This window comes from Acinonyx jubatus, chromosome D3 (genome assembly GCF_027475565.1).
Source record: "Acinonyx jubatus isolate Ajub_Pintada_27869175 chromosome D3, VMU_Ajub_asm_v1.0, whole genome shotgun sequence".
Classification (NCBI taxonomy): domain Eukaryota; kingdom Metazoa; phylum Chordata; class Mammalia; order Carnivora; family Felidae; genus Acinonyx; species Acinonyx jubatus.
In genome coordinates, this window is record NC_069392.1 from 32,812,309 (window position 1) to 32,833,560 (window position 21,252).

Genomic DNA, 21,252 nt, shown 5'->3' on the forward strand with positions numbered 1-21,252 from the left:
AGGGAAGGAGCCAGCAATCCAAGGCTGACCTCCCCACTACTAAGCCCAGCGCCCTTTCCTCAGCACCAGCCACCCCCGTTTCCCTCAGGGCACACTGCCCCTGCTTTGGCTTCTAGGTAAGTGTGGCTTTTCAAAGGACACCTTCGCTGAGTGCCTGGGTCTGGTAAAATTGTAAAGCAGAAATACCATTTGATTTCTAAAGCAACACGGCCTCCCCCAGTCATGCTAAGCGACTTACTAAAATGAAACCTACAGCTTTGGAGAGGCGGCCCAAGGGACATTAACCTACGTCTTCGCATTCCCAAGAGGCTAAGTCTAGATTCACGAGAAGCCATTTCTTCTTCCATTAATGGGACACAGAGCGGGTTAAACCAACCCTCTCTGCGGTTCTGAGTGAAGCCAGCAGAGGGCGCTCTACACCGCTGTGTATTACCTTGCCAGCACCTGTTTTCCTCCAGGATGAAATCATTCCCGTGGCATGGGTCACGCTTCATACAGATGGATCGCACTTCTTGGCTCACCTCTTATTAATTCAACAGTAGAAAGGTGATGGAGAGGAGAAGAGGAGAACGGGCGAGCTGGGTCTGGACAACGGGGAAATTACGAGGGTGCTGCTCTTTGCCTACTAAAAGCTGATAGAAAAGAGAATTTGCTGATGTCACAGTAAAAGGGAAATTTTGTTAGCAAGTTCAGTGTCTGGTCTTTACAGTTGAGCAACTCTTCTGAAAATCCGAGGAGTTTCGTACATCCAGAAAGGACTCAGTGGGAAACCCTGGGAATACAAACACATAGGAGGCATCGTCCCACTCTTCAAGGAACTGAGGACGTCAAGGGGAAAGAAGACATGGGGTCCAGAGTGCTCCTGAGGGCAGTTCAAGGGGATTCTGCCTCATCTACTCTGCAGAGCTAGAGTGGAAGTTTCCCTGCCAGGAATCAGAGGTGAGACCAGCCCCGTGGTGAGGAGTCGGAAGTCAAGAGGGAGCCTGCAGCAGTGATCGTGTTTATGAATAACTATTATCCTTCTATCTAATCCCTAATCGTAACTCCGAGGCACAAAGTTTATATCCCTCATAAATGAATTCACTGGAAGTCCCACAGCACTAAACCACAGCTTCCGGATCAACACTACTCCCTCCCACAAGGGCTTCGGGCCCACTAGTGGGGCATCTCAACCAGACACAGCTCAAAACTAGGCCGTTCACCAATAGAGTGGTTTGCGACAGATTTTATTCCAGACTTTTAAATCCCTTGAATCTCTGTGGCATTCCCAGGAGGGCCAGTGTCCCTTAAATAGCTTCTCATAGAAAGCTGTCTGTGAATGGCAAGACTTCATTCATTTTTGCAGCTGACTAGTTTTCCAGTGTATATATACCACTTCTTTGAATTTAAGAAACAGTAAATGAACGCAAGGGGGTGGGGGAAGGGGAAAGAGGCACACCAAAGACTCTTAATTGTAGAGAACAAACTGATGGTTACCAGGTAGGGGGGCGGGGTGGGAATGGGTGAAATAGGTGATGGGCTTTAAGGATGGCACTTGTTGTGATGAGCCCAAGGAGATGTATGGAATGATGAATCACTATGTTGTAGACCTGAAACTGACATTACACTGTATGTTAACCAACTGGAATTTAAATAGAAATTTGGAGGAAAAATTGTCTGTGGTTTGTCCAGCTAGAGAGCACATTTAGCAAACTCAAGCCTCCAGATGTGGCCCAGAGAATGTTACCATCTTTTCTACAACAAAGGAGCACAGACAAGAGACAGGACAGTTTCCCCCTCTGATATGCATGCATTTGGGGCCTTCCTGTGCCAATGAAATCGAGCTCTGCCTCCCACCCCTCCCCACCCCCATCCCAATGTACAACTACAAAAAACAAGAAAATGTACTTTGTTCTAAAGGGTATGGGGGCGCCTGGGTGGCTCAGTTAAGCATCTGCCTTCGGCTCAGGTCATGATCTCACCTTTCATGGGTTCAAGCCATGCTGTTCAAGCTGTGCTGACAGCTCAGAGTCTGGAGCCTGTTTCGGATTCTGTATCTTCCTTTCTCTCTGCCCCTCCTCCACTCACAATCTCTATTTCTTTCTGTCTCTGTGTGTGTGTGTGTCTCTCTCAAAGATGAACATTTTTTAAAAATTAAAAATAAATAAAAAATAAAGGGTATGGGCTTTGTCGCTTCAGCTATGAGGTCATGGGCATTCCCAGAAAGCGATTTCTTTTTTTTAAGCCAAATTTGAGATCTCTCACCAGGGGGCAGAGAAAAGTAGTTTGTGAAAACGTTTTGAACGGAAAAGCTAAGAAGGTGGGAACAGTGTCTCAGATGCTCATTAGTATACTTGAGCCCAGAACGACTTTCGGTGACAAGGCAGGAACATTGTGCCTCAAATATCTGCACAGGCTCTTGAGAAAGTGACCACTGTCTGTGCTGCTGGTTGAAGTGGCCTACTTCTCAGGGAACATTTAGGAGCTGGCTAACTCCTCTGGGCCATCTTTGTATCATGGAACCTAGTAAATACCTCCAAATGTCCCCCCACCCCTCCAGCATTTCTTGCCACCATGTAGTGGGTGAACTTATCTCAGACGTTTCATCGGAGGCCACCAGTCAGGAACTCCATCAGATCCTGCCCACCACCTTATCTGAACCAAAGTGCGGCCATTTCTTGTACACCCTCAGCCTCTCCTTGCGAGCTCTCTTCCCAGCAGCCTGCGGACAGTCTTCTGTCTCTCGCCGTGAGCCTCCCCAGTGGCCCCTGCCGCCAGTGCGACATCCCCATCTCTCCTGTCTCAGCCTCCCTCTGATTCATGCCCACTCCCCATTTGCTTTTCCTCAGCCCCCACTACTTCTCCTGCCCTCCCCAGTCAGCCTGCCCTCCGCTAAAGCTCTCCTTTAGGTCAGCAATGACTTTGCCTCTTGATAAACCTGCTGCCTGGAGGGTCTCGATCTTCTGGACCTCTCAGAAGCCTTGGGCACCGTTAACCATTTTGTTCCTTCTTGAAACACTCTTCCCCCGGCTTCCTGAGTGACCACTCTCTTTGTTTCCCTTCTGAATCTCCGGCCAGTGTTTCTGAGTTTCCTCTTGAGAGCTCTTCCTTCTCCTCCAAAGCTTTAAACATCGGAGTTCACCGAGATGCTGTCCTAGACTCCCTTCTCTCTAGGGGCTCTCCTTCGAAGGTCGAACCACTTCCGTGGCTTCAGAGATTCATAATGTCCCGATCCCTAACTCCAGGCCAGATCTCTGCTCCATTTCCAGTCCGCCCCATGAGCTACCTAATTTACCTCTCCACGGGAGGATTGCACATCGCCCCAGCCTCTGCAAATCCAGAACGCACACATGGCTGGGTCTCTTCCTTGCACACAAACAGCTCCTCCCTCTCTGCCCTGCTCACCTCCATGAAATGGCAACTCGGCGCTGAAGCCCTTCGCGCTAAAACCTGGAGCTCATCCTTGACCCTTCCCTGTCCCTCCCCACTTGCACCCAACAGGTCAGGTCGTTGAGCTCTGCCAGTCCTGTCTTCTAAATATCCCCGACCCATCGACTTTTCTCCATTTCCGCCCCCTCCGTCCTACCCAAAGCACCTGCAACTTTCACTGTACGACACTCCCAAAAACCTCCTAGGGATTTTCCCCTGTGCACGTGCCGCCACACAGCAGATGGTAGTGAGAACACAGCTTCCGTTTAAATCACCGAAGACGTGATCCTTAGCCTGGTGCCGGGAGCAACCTGGCCCCAGCCTCCACGTGCTCTCACCCCCATCTAACCCTCCCCTTGGATGCCGGGCCCCAGGCTCACGGCTGCACTTCCTATCGTCTTGGACACCGAATTCCTCGCAGCCAGGAGTCTTCTGCCATGACACCTGCCCTGCCCAAGACACTCTTCTCTCCTGCCCTGCCCCTTCCCTTCTCCCTCCTTCATGCTTTCCTCCTCTGCCCAGCCCAGCCTGGCCAATTCTGCTCACACTTTAGTGTCTCGCCTTTAACATTACTCCCATAGGGACATTTTCCTGATTGCCGCTAGCCCCAGAAGACTTTATAACCTTCTATGTATTTACAGCATTTCTCCACAGCACCAGACGGGTAATTAAATAGTCACTTAATAATTGCGAAGTGGGTATGTGCTCTCTTAAACTGCAGACTCCAGGAAAGCAGAAACCTGTGCATGGCTTTGCTCACTCCTGTCTCCCTAGGGCCCAGTGCAGTGCTGGGATTAGAAGACACTCAATAAATATTTGTGGAAATGAATGCATGAACCCTCAACTCACACTATCATGTGGATGAGAGTCACAGCAGAGCCTCTTAGGCACCTCTTCAGAGCCTCGAGACCTCATGAGTCCTGGATCCTGCTCTTCATGGGCTCTGAGGAGGATGGGCATGCATCCCAGTTTGCCCAGAACAATCCCAGTGTGTGCCTGTTGTTCTGACATAATTATTGTGTCCCTTTTCACTTTCAAAGGGGTTCCTGGTCTGACCTTTACTGATCAGCAGTACACCAACCATCTCGATGCAGGCACAACCTGACAGTGCTGCCCACATGCCTCTTGTCCCCAACCCTGGAGAGGTCACTGTTCTATACCACCACGCGTCCACACCAACACATGAGTGGGTGGCGCCCAGAGTGTAAGGGAGCTATCCCCCCAGTAGGAGACCCAAACCAATGCGTGGATTCTCCCCCTTTGTCATTGCCAACGGAACATCCTAGGGCTTGGCTGGCGTAGCCCCTCAAAAGCATGGTCCTGTGGACTGGGACATCAGTCATGATCAAGAACAAGTTCCCGGCTACGGACTCCCTTGCCTCATTCCTCTTTATCCCCAGCCCCTCTTCCTTCTGTGTCCAGCTTTGATCTCTAGAGAACCCAGGCTATTTCCACGGTGCCCCAAAGGGAAGAATTAAATTCAAACAGCAGGGAGAGAGCCAAGTATGAGAAGATGCATTTGGGCTGAGTAAAAGACCGGCCTAACACCAAGCTTAAGCCTGTCTTTCTTCAGAGGTAATGAGTTCTCTGCCATCAGAAGTGTCCTCAGACAGAACACCAGAAGGGAATTTCAGCACCAGGTAGGTCTGGGCAAACGTCTAACTGCCTTCCTCCCCGAGAGCCCCGTGGTTCTGTATCGAGTAAAAAATTATCTCCCACGTTTATGTGGTTCGAGACAGTGTGGATAAACAGCTCTTTGGTTTGCAAACCTTATCCACAGAGCTGGATGTTTTCCACAAATATTCGTGCTTACCGCGGGCCCAAGTAAAAGTATAATGGCCGAAAGATCCAGACTTTAAAATAATGAAAAGCACACATAGTTTCCCAAACACTCCCAACTGGCATAAACATGCACAATCCATCTAAAAAACAGGATCCTGACCACCCCACTGGCTGATGGGGTGGTAACAATTCAACTTTTTTTCTTTTTTTTTCAATTTAACAATCCTAAAGTCGCCAATTCATTTCATTTTTAAGTTCGTTTGTCTCAGGCCCCGGACCGTCAAACGATAAAGTTCAAGTCAACCTCCCCTACGACTAGTGAGACGTTTGGGATCGCTTTCAAACGTGAGGTTAATTTCCTTTCCCAGGGAAGGTTCGCCCTGAAGCACGGTGTGGATGCGAGGACAGTTGCCACGTAGCCTCAGCGCCTTGAACTTGGGGGAAGGGAAAGGCAACGAATCCTGAGAGTGCGCTGGCGGCCACGAAGCCGACCCACCCCCCACCCTCTCCCACCCCCCTCCCCCACGCCCCCACCCCCCCACCCCAGCCTCCGCCGGGACAGACAGATTCATCCACCTAAGACGTGTACAAAAGGAAGCCCAAAGGTCGTGGGCCCTCAGGCTTGCCGTCGCAGAACTGGTTGGCTGCATCTGTCAGGAAAGGACCACTGCATTGGGGGGGGGGGGGGGGGGGCGCGGTGGCAGCGCTGTTGTTTACACAAACGGCACTCGTGGCTGGACTCTGACCGCAACCAGAGGGAGGGGCCCGCACTGTCCTGCCAAGGGGACCAAGAAGTTAGGCCAGGGCATCAGGATCAGGGGCCAGCGGCATGCGCTAGACACGGAATCGGAAGGAGAAACCTACTTGAACAAGACGCCATGACTTGACCTGGGGGCGAGGAGCACCCAGCACCCTGGATAGAAGGCTCCCCAGGACTGTTTCAGAGCCCCCAGCTGTGACCTGAGACCACGCTCACTAGCTGGGCCCCCGGGGAAGATCAGCCAGGAACGGAAGGAAGAGGAATGAGTAGGTGAGAACCAGCAGAGGCACCGGTGGGAGCAGCTGAGGAAGGCGCGCTGGCATTTTTCCAACCCCAGGCACTTTGGGCATGTGCCCGCATCTTACTTTCTATCCATGTTCACAAGGAATACGCCTTAAAGCCATCCAGAAACACACACACACACACCCCCTTAGGAAGCATCCGATTCGTGCTTTTGAAGGGTATCGGCTGAAGCATTCGTTCAAACAGTTTCGGGAATCAGCTTTTCCTTTCCCTCCACGGAGTCTGTGTTGAAATTGTGCACCACAATGTGGCCCGGAATTAAACTTTTACTTTTGTCTTTTCTTTTTCAGAATTAAACTTTCTTTGCAGAATTAAACTTTTGCCCATCGGTTGCCCTCCTCACCTCCATCACCAGGTTGCTTTTCAAGGTCAGTTCTCACAAATGAACGACGCGGCACGTTGAGAGCATTCACTTGAGCAACCAGCCCGGAACAGCTGGGCAGGACCCAGCCGGGCACCTCTGCTCGCCCACTACGGGGTTCTTCTCTTGCCTACACCTCCGGACCCAACTTCTCAGTGACATATCTATGCCTCTCGCCTTTGTACCTGTTCTCTGTCCTGGAAAGAACGGTGCTTCCCACAGCATAGGATTGAGCTACCAATATCAGTGAATATTCAAAAAACCAAGAGGAAGAGACCTGATGAGGGGACGTGCTGGCCTCAAAGGACGCAGGCCAGAATGTAGAGCTGGGAGGGAGCCCAGATCCTCCCTCACCTAATTCCCATGTTCAGAGGTATGAGAACTGAGGGGGTCAGGCTAGGAGGCTCACTCCCTTGCAGAATACATGAAAATACTTCCTCAAGAACGCACAGCTGCTTAGTGGTAGCAATGGAACTAGAAGCCAAGTCAAAGCTTGCCCCGTGTCACATGCTCCCAATCTGTATGCAGTGTGTACGAGCAAATTCACAGCACCACCGGGAAACCTGTTACCCAGATGCCTTCCTCTCCACCAACTGGTGTCACCAAACGAGAGCCAACCACATTCGATAACCTATGAACGAATGCATGCTCACCCGGCACTGCCTGTGTTCCAGGCACTTTGGAGAAGGAATCAAAGCAAGGGCAAGCTGTTCCAGTGCTCAAGAGCTTACAATCTAGTTGGAGAAGCAAGACATTTGTCCCATAGGGTTTACTGAGTGATTACGTGCCAGGCACTGATGCAGGCACCGCTGGAGAGAACTAAACCAGACCTCTCTCTGCTTGCCACCCCACAACGGGGGAGACGGGGCAAAAGCGGACAAATAAGACGGGTCAAGGCAGAGATGATGAAGGCTGATGTGGCGGAGAGCATCTGCACCACTCTCGAAAGACTGGGGTGCTGAACACCATCTCTCCTCTGAGGTGTGATGTGTGAGTTCATGGAGCTCATAACCACAAGGGGAATAGCCTGAGGGCAGAGCTTTCCCAGGGATGAGGAGGCACAGGTTGGCATGGCCCACATATAGGCCAAAGGCCAAAGGAGAAGGTAACCCAGGAGAAGAAGAGTCTGAGTTGACCTCAAAGAGTCAGGCACAAACCAGACCATGCAGAGCCCTTAACTCCAGGCAGGGAATTTGGACTTTGTGTAGGGGAAAGGGCATCATCTGACCCTACAGTCACAAAGTCAACCGAATAGAAACCAGCATATGTACCGTGACAAATGCACCTGCCACGTTCAGGGGAGGGACTACGTGGAGGTGACAGACTGGCTGGCGACAGGGCACTGATTCCAGCCACAGGGAGCAAAGCCAAAGGCATCGGAAGTAAAGCACATGCCTGTCTGACTTTTGCAACGTACAACACGCATTTATTACCGGTTTGGCAAGGAAGGGCAGCTTTTTATGATCCCCTCTCAACTCTACATACAGGACTTACATATACAGGTCGAATAATTATTTTCACTTTTTGTTAGAGGTGGTACCACCCGGAAGAGGTTGCATTTGGGAAGAAGAGGTAAGCAGCCTTCTAAAATGTGAGGAGAGTGTGCAAAGGCACACTCAGCAGAGGGGCCGTGTGCGGGGCGGGGGGCGGAGGTGGTAGTGAACCCGAGAAGCGGGTGCACTGCCCAAAGTCCACAGCCAGGTTTCCACTGAAATATCCACCTGGGCGTGAGGGGTGAGGTACGTGTGTTCGGATATCATCGTGGCCGTCGCAGAGGCGACTGGGCCACCTGAGGCAGGATGGAGTCAGTGAGGGCCTCGAGGAAGCAGAGCTGTGATTCAGGATGGAGTCAAGGAGGTCTGAGCTCAGGCAGCTCACAGGTAGTCAGTTCATCGCACCCTCAACCACCGCAATATCCCACTGCTCGCTTCGCGCGGGTCCCCAAATAACTAGTACACTTTGCACAGCCACTCGGGACTCTTTTTAAAGCACCACCTGGCACTTATTGTCCCCTTTGCTGTTCACAACAACCCTGTGGGGTAGAGAGAGCCTGTCCTTACTCGTGGTTTGCAGGCAAAGAAGGAGGCCAGAGCAGCAGCCCCCCCCCCCCCCGCCCTCGCCCCGGGAAGAGCCAGGCCCCGGGCCTGTTTGACAGCTAAAGCACATTTGGACTGTCCTCAACAAAGATGACGACTGGCAGAATCTCAGTGGGTGAGACTGACACCAAACTCTACTTTTAAACGAGGGGAGGAGAAAGCCTCTACAATATGCTGGTGTTGCCACAGGGTTTCAGACAACAGGACATGGGTAGCGGGGACACTGGACCACCTTTGACCCCCTTCCCCGGCTTCCTCGCCGACAACCACCCTGACTTCCTTATTCTTTCAAACCCCGAAAATCAAGAGCAAATGTGACCAGCATTAGCAGAAGGCGACTTCGTACATCTGCAACGCCCTCTCTGAGACGACAACCTCACGAGACAGACCTGGAACCACATCCCGTCCCCGTCATCCCTTCAAACCTACCACAGGTTGGAAACCTAAGCCTCCTAACGCTCGTCTGTGGAGACTCCCAGACAAGCCCCTACTTCGCGAGTGCTCATGCTGTCTGCCCCTGTGGTCCCCACACCCCCAGGGTCACCCCACCTTCCCCCCACACCCCGCCAACCCAAGTCATGAACCTGAACATATTCCCCAAGCTGCCCTGAAAGAACCAACTTACACAAAAGCCTTGGTGAGCCATATGGATTCCATAAACTATTCCTCTGTAAACATGGGAGTACGATCTTGATAGGAAACCCAAGGCCTTTGTTCTAGGCCCCTTCTCATTCCCTCAGCCCCCAGTCTGGTAGGCTCCAAAGTCTTCCCTTTCCAGCCCTAATGCAGAGCCCCCCAGCCTTCCCATTCCCTCAGCCCAGGGCCACACGTGAAAACCCCACCGTCCATGCAAGACGCACCGGGGTCCCCTCCGCACAAGGCAGTTGTGGTCTTACGTTACAAATAAAGCTTCTCACTTTTATTATCCCATTTTTGCCTCTGTTTATATGCAGAAATACAGGGTTCGCTTTATTTCTTGCCCAAAAAACAAGTCGGCACGTGGAGGTCCATGGCTACAGAAGAACACACAAAGGCTAACAGTCAGATCATCACTTGGCAAGTCATATTTAACGGTCACTTCTCCTAACTAGGAGGAATCAAGGCCTTCCAACTCCAAACCCAAGGGGTCTGCTGAAGGGAACAGGCCTTCGGGGTTCAGGAAATTTTTCTATTGTTTCTCCTGACCAAAAGGCAAGTTGAGATTTCGAGAAGTCAGACAGGAAAGAAAAGTGAGTGGGCTTGAAGGGCCTTTGGAGAAAACATTTGGGGAGAAGACCCAGAAGAGGCGTGACAGGGATTTAAGAAAGAGCAGGACAGAGAAAGGGGTGTTAGAAGTGAGGGAGTCCCTTCATTTCTCCTCAGAACCTAAGTAAGAGCCAGATGGTTCATCTGGCTCAGTAAATGTTTGTCCTGCAGAAGCAAGAACACGCCAGATCTGCCCTGAAGGTGGGCAGCGGGTGCAGAGTGGAGGCAAGGAGGGTGAGGCCTTGCGCTTCCCTAACAGGAACTGTCCCTGAGCAAACAGGACCGGGCTACAAGTGGGGTGGCGTTTGCCTGGGATGGGCACCGGTACCCATTAATTCACCCACACAAGCACTGAGCTAGGATTCAATAGCAGTCACTAAATGTCCATCCGGGGACAAGACAAATCTTGACCTAGAAAATGATTTCAAGTTTCTTCCTGAACCGCGAAATTAAACCATTACACCCTGAGAAGTGAATTCCCAAGCCATATTACCAATCTCTTCTCTTCCAAAAAGTTTTAAATAAGCTTGGAGTGCTCCCACCACAGCACACACACTCCTCCCCTCTGAGAAGATGTCTCAAAATCTTCCTAAGAATACGAAAAAAGGAACTTCTTGCCTCCGTTCGTCTGAGCTTCCATTGTCCCTTCGGGCTTTCTTTCTTTTATATCCCTCTCTGCCCCAGTCTCCACCAACCAGCTTTTCTCTCTGACAAATGTGAATAAAGGAAAACTGACGAAAAAGAGAGGCTAAGTGGACCCTCAAGTCTCCAGTGGCAGGGAGCAAGGAGGTCGTGTGGGGCGCCCCCTGGCGGCTCCCTGGAGCCTTTCTGAACCAAGAGAGCAGAGCCTTGCAAGGCCACAGTGAAAGGGCAACTTTCCTCCTCCCCTCCAACTCAGCACTTTTGGTCTTTTTTTTTTTTTTTCCTCACCCTCAGCCCATCTGTAAACGCTGGTAATTTTCTAAAGCACTTTAATAATATGAATACACTTGGAAAATCAACGAAAAATGTCAAGTTTATAAAGTTTAGGTTTCCTGCCCTGAAATACCTAATCATTGATTCTTGCTTGGATTATTCACCATGAAAGCTTAGCTTTCAACATTCCTAATGACTTATCCTTAGTTTACCCCTCCCTTCCTCCCTCAAAGACCCTAGCAGCAAGAGTCACAAGTTCAAATCACTGCGGGGCCAGGCAAGAGACGGAAAGGGGTCCAGCCATTACCCGTGGCAGCCATCACCCAGCAAAGAGGTCCATTTTTGGCCTGTGCACATACATGCCCCAGGCTTCCTGGTCTTCTGGATTTTTCAAGGGAAGTCAGAAACACAAATTTTTGTGTGGAATGCCCCAACGTTTAAATGTCTTCAGCCAATTCACACTTTCTTAACATACTTTGTGGATCAACCAACTCATCTGTGCTGCTCGGGTAGACAGGTGGGGTGCCAGCTTATGAATTGCTACTGAGGCCCCTCACGTTGCCTGTGGTTTCGGTTGTTGGGCACCCACACACTTCCCCACCCCAAGGGGGATGATTTTCCTACGGTAGGAACTGTGGGAGTATATTCCCACAGAATCATGCAATTGAAATAGGGATCTATTCTGTCTCTCTTTTAAGAGACATTGAAGGATTGTCCTGAAATTGACAACTGATCTTATTTTCATTCAGACTAATGTTTTCGTTAATGTCTTCCTTAGAAAGTTAAGAATCCCACCCCCTTTGTCTTTTAGAAGGATGGGGAGCAAGGTGGCAGCAAAGGGGTAGATAAGTTTTAGTTCTAAATTACAGCTCCCAAAATACAGGTGTTTTAGGACCACAAATTCTTCTAATACAATTGTAAGATGAAGGACGAAAGGTTGTCCTTTTCAGTTCAGTTCAAGGAATATTGATTCTGCTCTTACTACCACGGGCGTATGTGCCCCAGGACTGTCCCAATCTCAGGGAAGGTCACAGAGTCACAGATGACTTCTGACCCATCCAGCCACCACACGACCTTATATCATACTGGTGCCGTGGGATCCTTTAGAGCTCCTCACCAAGATGACCTGTTAATCTTTTGCTTCTAGAAAACAACTTTTTTATTTATTTATTTATTTTTTAACGTTCATTTATTTTTGAGACAGAGAGGGACAGAGCATGAACGGGGGAGGGTCAAGAGAGAGGGAGACACAGAATGTGAAACAGGCTCCAGGCTCCGAGCTGTCAGCACAGAGCCCGACGCGGGGCTCGAACCCACGGACCAAACTCATGGACCGGGAGATCATGACCTGAGCCGAAGTCGGCCGCCTAACCGACTGAGCCACCCAGGTGCCCCAAAAACAACTTTTTTAAATGGTCCCTCCAAATGGAGAAATTGACTGAGGTTTCTGGAATTCACATGTCTCTTATAGAAGTGGTGTCCTCATCTCACCCACACCCCAGCAATGAGTGACTCCTTGGCCTGTCACACATCTGCTTTAGATCTGGTGGGGTGCCTAGACCCAAGATGAGAAGCTTTTGAGAGCCCCCAGTCATCCCTGTGGGCTCCCTCACCTGCATGGGCTACTCTGTGCCTTGCTCAGAATCATGATGTGGTAACTTATTAGGGCAGCAAAAATAGGGTGTTATATCTTGACTGAACACAGGTGTGGGCTTTATAAAGTGGACAAAACATTTAAAACACTTAAGATAAGTTCATTCACTCACACAAACACTTGGGAGCATACCATTTATATATTAGTTTAAATTCTTAAATATATGACCTTTATCCATGTAACTATTTGATTTTATGAAAGCATTGTCCCATGCATAATCTCATTTGATCCCCACAAAACCCTCTCACGTAGAGGAGACTGATGGGCCCACCGCCATCTTACCAGTCGGGAAAGAGAGGTGAAATGCCTAAGTAGCAGTTACCCAGATGTGAAAACAGAGGCCTAAATTTGACCCCCAGGTTTCTGACTCGAGAACTCAGGCTTTCCCCGCTTCACTGGGCAGTCTTTGGACACAAAATGGTACCAAGCTTGTTCTTAAACATTTACGAGAAAATGCACTGACCCCGCTTGCAAAGAATGTCTGTCCCACGGTTTGTTGCTTCTCAACAAACACTTTGGAAGCTGAGAGAACAAAACACCTGAAGCAACACATGAGGGACCACAGGATGTTAAGCCCATCCGGGAACCTTGGGCACCTCTGCCTTCCTCCTCAAATATCAAAGCAACTATAACCTACGGTGCAAGAGTATCCCCCATTCCTGGGGGTTTGAGAAGAGGCATCAGATTCATTAATTCTATAACTAGGGATGTAACCACTTTGCCCAACCCCCATTTGGGGACCCGCCCCCTTCCCATTTAATAGTCCTTGTGCCTTTGGAGTGGCTGAGCCCCCTGCTCAGTGGATGCGTGCCCCCCGGGCCCACTGTACCCCCATGTTACGGTTATTATAAATGGCCTTAATCCTTCCTGTTAATAGAATTGTTACTAGAAATGTTGTCTTGGTAAATTAGGGGAGCATGATTAGAAAAATCATGCCTCAAACTTGGCAAAGAAAAAACAACATCTTTCATCTCACCAAAGGAAGGAAGGAACAGAGGCAAGATCTGGAGTCAGTCCTTCCGTGGAAAGGACAGATTTTATATGAGGACACTTTTGCTTGTGCATGAAAGGGGGATTGGTGGCCAAGCAAGCTTGGGAACCTGTGGGGCATCATATCTGCCGGTATGTTCTATCAGTAACAGACAAGTACTCTGGATGCACAAAGATTTCTCTCCGAACTATCACCAATAAAGGAGGCCCTAGGCTGAGAGATGAGCTTCTCTGCCCAATAGCATTCATGCAACCATTAGCTCTGCAGCGCGGTGGCCCTTCACCCTCCGCTGAGCCTGCCACCAACAAAGAGTATCAAGTCGCCATCCCAAAGAGGGTAAGATCAGGTCAAAATGCATCTGCTACCTAGGATTTCAGGGATGCAAAATTAAATCACAGATCAGTAGAGCTGAAAGGGAGGTTGAGGCCGGCTATTCCAACTCCCTTACTCTACAGGAAACGAGGTCGAGAGTGTCATGTCTGAGTGAATTGCGCCAGTAACTACTCTAATTGCCATACACATAATCGTGAAACTGGGGCGCGGCCTGTCACAGGGTAAAGAATTAAATTTAAAACACTATATTCCTCTTTTTCCCTGCTGCCTTTTGTAGATTGTTTTAATTAACTATGTGCCATTCTGCACATGGCTCATCTCCCCGAAATCTTTGGAGGCCTCATCTTTGCTACCTCCTGGTTGAACCTCAAGGCCTAAGTTCTGGCCATCAGCTATATAGGCCCAGAAACTCAATTTTAAGGTTAGCAAGGGCTAACTTCATGTCTTATCTGTGCATTATGGACTTCTGTACTTCTAAGTCCCTGAGGTTAAGCTTAAGGTCCCGGTATGTCTTACTGTCACCCCACGGTCTCAAGGGTCCTGGATCTCAGTCCAGATATTTTTCCACTACCACAGGGTCACCTTCAGAAGCAGCTGATATGATCCAGAAATAAACCCCCCAATGTTAAAACTAGACAGAATCTAACATAACCCCCTCGTCTTCATGAGGCAGGAGAATGCCAGAGAAATTAAGTTCTTGGTCCAAAGTCACACAGCTGGTTAACCACAGAACTCAGTCTGGGACAGGTCTCTTGACTCAGACCACAGTACTTTCTCACGAATCCCACTCCCCCTCTCTATCAGATTGTGTTAGCTACACACTACTTGCCCATCGGCTTATAATGTTGGACTGTAAAGCAAATTTCTATAACCAAAATGCTACTTTTTCATTGTCCTTTTTGACAGAAATGGCAAAGCAACGCTGTTAGCCGATTCGACATGATCGAGATGAGCTGGTACATTGAAGGGACATTCAAAACAACTCAAAACTGTGGAATGTTACTTCCATATTAATTTCTTATTATTACAAAATATGAACATTTTATGGGATAAGGATATGTTCCCCACCACATTTTAAAAGATTAATTCATTCAACCGATACTTATTAGTGTACCAGGCACGACTCAAGGTTCCAAAGATACAAGAGTGATCAAAACAGTTTTGAAAATCATTTTTTTCATGCAACCGCATGCTCTTATAGTCCAGTAGGAATCACATTTTTTTTTTGTTTTCCTAAATTCAAGGTTTTATTGAGGTTTGATTTGCTTGCAAGGCACTGTGAAAAGTACAAAATTCATAGCCTTTGCCCTTTAAAAACTTAAAAGTACTGGAGGGAAGATAGACAAAGCACACAGTCACAGAAATAGTTATCAATAAGTGATATGTGACTGGGCCACCAAAGTTAATGGTCTAAACGAATCCTTAAAATAATTCAGAGGAGAGGACATCAGAGAGCAAATTTTAGAAGCAACTGGCTTATCAAGGGAAGACAGACAGGAGTTCAATATGGAAAAGGCACCGCCAGAAGACATGATCTAGAAGAGCTAGCTCGTTCAGAGAGGGATGGGAAGATGTCACCCCTCTCCCCAGCCCAGCGGGCCAGAGTGGGAAGAAACGCCTGGACCCCTTGCAAGCCTGACTGAGACGCTGCAGATTCAGTCTGTAAAAATCAAGGCTGCCAACGCTTGTAAGCACTCAGCTAACACAGGAGTGGAGCCTTCCTCCTGGCAGAATGCATAGGTTGTAACGTAAACAGGAGACCCAAGAGTCCGGGTGCACACACCGTGCACGCTGCGTGCTGAGTGCTGGCTGAGAAATCCCGTGTGACGGCCACCGCCTCTAGGGACACAGACTGAGCAAATACATGGCACACCTGGTGAGGGCTGAGAGCAAATTAACAGGACACCGAGACAGAGCTTCTCGGGGAGATGCTGCCAGCTCGGTCACGAAGCCTCGAAGGGAGTGGTGGTTTTGCCGGGACCCAGACGAAGGGTGAGGAGCCCCAGACAGAGGTAAGGAATGTTTCCGGGACAAGGCAGCAGACTTGGGAGGTCTGAGGCAAGAGCAGCGGGGTGGTTCCATCAGTGGCGGACAGCCCCAGACCACCGGGCAACGTACCAGAGCTGGGGCCAGGGGGCCACGTCAGACCTGGCCTACAGGCCCCATGGGCCTAAGAGGACGTTACAGAGATTTGATAGGAAATGCCAGGACTGCTTCTTGGGTTTTTTGGTTTGCTTTTTGATGGTTTTTTTTTTAAGTTTTGAAACTATTTTGTAGAGAGTAGATTGGAGTCAGGAAAAAAAACAAGAGAGAAAGGCAGTAGGTATATCCCCATAGAGAAATGCGTAGAGCCCAGGGATGGCTGGGAGAATCAGGGAACTGTGGGTTTGCATCACCCCCGTGGCTCTGGCTCCCTTTCGGCCAGCCTCATGGGGAATAGAGGCCAATGCTAGAGTCCAACACACCCAACAGGTGCTGTTGTCCAAGCCGAGAATCTCTCTAGAAATGGCTCCTCTGCCTCTTCACTCCACCGGCCAGCGGCGCTGGGGGTGCAGAGAGCCGGCCTGATGGTGAGAGGTGAGAGAAGAGGGGAATCTTGTCTTCTGAGGGCTTCACCCCACCCGAGCCCTGCCGGCTGCGTGGCCAGGAGGAACTTCCTCCCAAGCCTGTGACAGTGGCAGGAATGCTCTGCTCCCGGTTCCCCGCCGCCCCCCCTCCCCCCACACCCGCCGCCCCTCCCCCCGCCCCCGCCCCCAGCCCTGCTCTTTCTCCGGTCCTTGCAACACAAACTGTGAGTCAAAGACTGTAAAGCGCGAAGAAGGAAGAGTCAACACTCTACCCTCCGCCTCTGCCCAGCCCAGCTCCGCGCAGGCTGCTTCTGGCGTTGGAACCGCCTCTTATAACTGCCTTGGGGTTCCAACGGCTGCCCCGCCCATCAACCACTTCCACGCAACTGCCACTGACTCAGAACCGCCTCCGGATCCTCGCGGCCCCACCCGGGACCAGCCCCGCCCTGCACTAGCTCACTTCCTGAGACACTGTCAACCGTGCCCCGCGCTGGTGATTGTCTCCATCGGAGCCTCGAGCCTTTTTTTTTTTTTTTTTTTTTTTTAATATATGAAATTTACTGTCAGATTGGTTTCCGTACAACACCCAGTCTCATCCCAAAAGGTGCCCTCCTCAATACCCATCACCCACCCTCCCCTCCCTCCCACCCCTCATCAACCCTCAGTTTGTTGTCAGTTTTTAAGAGTCTCTTATGCTTTGGCTCTCTCCCACTCTAACCTCTTTTTTTTTTTTTTTCCTTCCCCTCCCCGCTGGGTTTCTGTTAAGTTTCTCAGGATCCACCTAAGAGTGAAACCATATGGTATCTGTCTTTCTCTGTATGGCTTATTTCACTTAGCATAACACTCTCCAGTTCCATCCACGTTGCTACAAAGGGCCAGATTTCATTCTTTCTCATTGCCACGTAGTACTCCATTGTGTATATAAACTGTAATTTCTTTATCCATTCATCAGTTGATGGACATTTAGGCTCTTTCCACAATTTGGCTACTGTTGAGAGTGCTGCTATAAACATTGGGGTACAAGTGCCCCTATGTATCAGCACTCCTGTATCCCTTGGGTAAATTCCTAGCAGTGCTACTGCTGGGTCATAGGGTAGATCTATTTTCAATTTTTTGAGGAACCTCCACACTGTTTTCCAGAGCGGCTGCACCAGTTTGCCTTCCCACCAACAGTGCAAGACGGTTCCTGTTTCTCTAGCCTGGCTAGAGGATTATCAATTTTGTTTATTTTTTCAAAAAACCAACTCTTGGTTTCATTGATCTGCTCCACAGTGTTTTTAGATTCTATATTGTTTATTTCTGCTCTCATCTTTATTATTTCTCTTCTTCTGCTAGAGTTAGGCTGTCTTTGCTGTTCTGCTTTAGGTGTGCTGTTAGATTTTGTATTTGGGATTTTTCTTGTTTCTTGAGATAGGCCTGGATTGCAATGTATTACCCTCTCAGGACTACCTTTGCTGCGTCCCAAAGCGTTTGGATTGTTGTATTTTCATTTTCGTTTGTTTCCATAGTTTTTTTAATTTCTTCTCTAATTGCCTGGTTGACCCATTCATTCTTCAGTAGGGTGATCTTTAACCTCCATGCTTTTGGACGTTGTCCAGACTTTTTCCTGTGGTTGATTTCAAGCTTCATAGCATTGTGGTCCGAATGTATGCATGGTATGATCTCAATTCTTGTATACTTATGAAGGGCTGTTTTGTGACCCAGTATGTGATCTATCTTGGAGAATGTTCCATGTGCCTGGAGAAGAAAGTATATTCTGTTGCTTTGGGATGCAGAGTTCTAAATACATCTGTCAAGTCCATGTGGTCCAATGTATCATTCAGGGCCCTTGTTTCTTTATTGACCATGTTTCTAGATGATCTATCCATTTCTGTAAGTGCAGTATTAAATTCCACTGCAATTACCACATTCTTATCAATAAGGTTGCTTATGTCTGTGATTGTTTTATATATTTGGGGGCTCTTGTATTCGGTGCATAAACATTTATAATTGTTAGCTCTTCCTGATGGATAGACCCTGTCATTATTATATAATGCCCTTCTTCATCTCTTGTTACATCCTTTCATTTAAAGTCTAGTTTGTCTGATAGAAGTATGGCTACTCCAGCTCTCTTTTGACTTCCAGTAGCATGATAGATAGTTCTCCATCCCCTCACTTTCAATCTGAAGGTGTCCTCAGGTCTAAAATCAGTCTCTTGTAAACAGCAAATACATGGGTCTTGTTTTTTTATCCATTCTGATACCCTATGCCTTTTGGTTGGCGCATTTAGTCCATTTACATTCAGTGTTATAGAAAGATATGGGTTTAGAGTCATTGTGATGTCTGTAGGTTTCATGCTTGTAGTGATATCTCTGGTACTTTGTCTCACAAGATCCCCTTTAGGATCTCTTGTAGGGGTGGTTTAGTGGTGATGAATTCCTTCAGTTTTTGTTTGTTGGAGAAGACCTTTATCTCTCCTTCTATTCTAAATGACAGACTTGCTGGACAAAGGATTCTCGGCTGCATAGTTTTTCTGTTCATCACATGGAAGATCTCGTGCCATTCCTTTCTGGCCTGCCAAGTTTCAGTAAAGAGATCCGTCACGAGTCTTATTGGTCTCCCTTTATATGTTAGAGCACGTTTATCCCTAGCTGCTTTCAGAATTTTCTCTTTATCCTTGTATTTTGCCAGTTTCACTATATGTCATGCAGAAAATCGATTCAAGTTCCATCTGAAGAGAGTTCTCTGTGCCTCTTGGATTTCAGTGCCTTTTTCCTTCCCCAGATCAGGGAAGTTGTCAGCTATGATTTCTTCAAGTACACCTTCAGCACCTTTCCCTCTCTCTTCCTCCTCTGGAAAACCAATTATGCGTAGATTATTTCTCTTTAGTGCATCACTTAGTTCTCTAATTTTCCCCTCATACTCCTGGATTTTTTTTATCTCTCTTTTTCTCAGCTTCTTCTTTTTCCATAGTTTTATCTTCTAGTTCATCTATTCTCTCCTCTGCCTCTTCAATCCGAGCTGTGGTCGTCTCGATCTTATTTTGCAGCTCATTGATAGCATTTTTTAGCTCCTCCTGCTGTTCATTAGTCACTTGATCTCTGTAGCAATAGGTTCTCTGCTGTCCTCTATACTGTTTTCAAGCCCAGCGAATAATTTTATGACTGTTTTTCTAAATTCGCTTTCTGTTATATTGTTTAAATCATTTTTGATTAGTTTGTTAGCTGTTGTTATTTCCTGGACATTTTTCTGAGGGGAATTCTTCGGTTTCGTCATTTTGGATAGTGCGGGACTGCGGGGCACTTCCCCTGTGCTGTCTTGAATAACTTCGTTGGTGGGCGGAGCCGCAGTCAGACCTGATGTCTGCCCCCAGCCCACTGCTGGGGCCACAATCAGACTGGTGTGTGCCTTCTCTTCCCCTCTCCTAGTGGCGGGATTCACTGTGGGGTGGCGTGGCCCGTCTGGGCTACTTGCACACTGCCAGGCTTGTGGTGCTGGGGATCTGGCGTATTAGCTGGGGTGGGTCGGCAAGGTGCATGGGGGCAGGAGGGGCAGGCTCAGCTCGCTTTTCCTTCGGAGATCCGCTTCAGGAGGGGCCCTGCGGCACCAGGAGGGAGTCAGACCCGCCAGAGGGATGGATCCGCAGAAGCACAGCGTTGGGTGTTTGCTCGGTGAAAGCAAGTTCCCTGGCAGGAACTGGTTTCTTTTGGGATTTTGGATTGCTTTGGATTCTGTGTCCCTCTCTTGCTCTGCCCCTCCCCCACTCATGCTCGGTCTCTCTCTCTCTCTCTCAAAAATAAATAAACATTAATTTTTAATTAAAAAAATTTTTCAAGGTCAAAGCATTTATTTGTAATTGAGATCCTGTTCAAGATGCTTTTAATTTCTAGAATAAAATATTTGTTAGAACAGTGGGTATGCTAATAAAATTTTCTCATTCTCTTTCCACCCAGGCATACACACATTTCTCAATCAGTAGTTTTTGAAACCATTAGTAATAGCAAAGTTACAACGTGAAAATTTAGTTTTCATGTCCTTAGATTGGCAAGTGCTGACAGCGCCCCCTTGTGTGTCTTCACTTTCAGGAAAATAGCATTTTTGAAAGGGGAACTTCATTCTCTTTGGACAGACTCCACTGAGACAAAAAATCATTATGGTTTATATTTTATTTTCATTTTCTGCAAATCATAATAACTCGTCTATTTGGAAGCTTCCAACTTTCTTAAATTTGTTCTTGTTGCAACAGTTTTCTATCTACAAATCAGTCATTTAAACAGAATTATTTTCTCTCGATTCATTTTGATGCGAAAACTGAAAATCCATTTCTGTCTACCTTCTACCCAGGCTCTGACATATCCCACGTTACTTCGTGGTAGCTATTCCCATAATAAGAAATAAAGCCTGCATGAGCGTGGGTACAAAAGTATTCAATGTGTCAACAGGGAGGCAGGGGGAGGCAAGATTTGTTTGAAGGTAGTGAATATTCAGGATGCTGACAGATGTTACTTTCTAGAGAGAGGGGTCAACGAAGGCCCCCGGGGGATCACACAGTTTCCAGATCCACACTCTGTAACCTATTCATGACCAAACAACTGGTTTAAAAAAAAAAAAAAAAAAGGAGAATGGTAAGATGTATACTTCTCAAGATACATCTTAGTTACTTGGTGAGTTATTGCATACCATGTACAAATGTCCCGCGGCATTCAGCTTCGGACAGCGCTGCTCTGTATTGCACACTGGGTCTGACGCAAACCGTTTTCCCTTATCTGCATTCCAGAATAAAAGGCTTCAGTCAGCTCTGGTTAACTTAACAGAAAGTCATATTCATATTCAACTGGGAGGATTTCCTCCCACATAG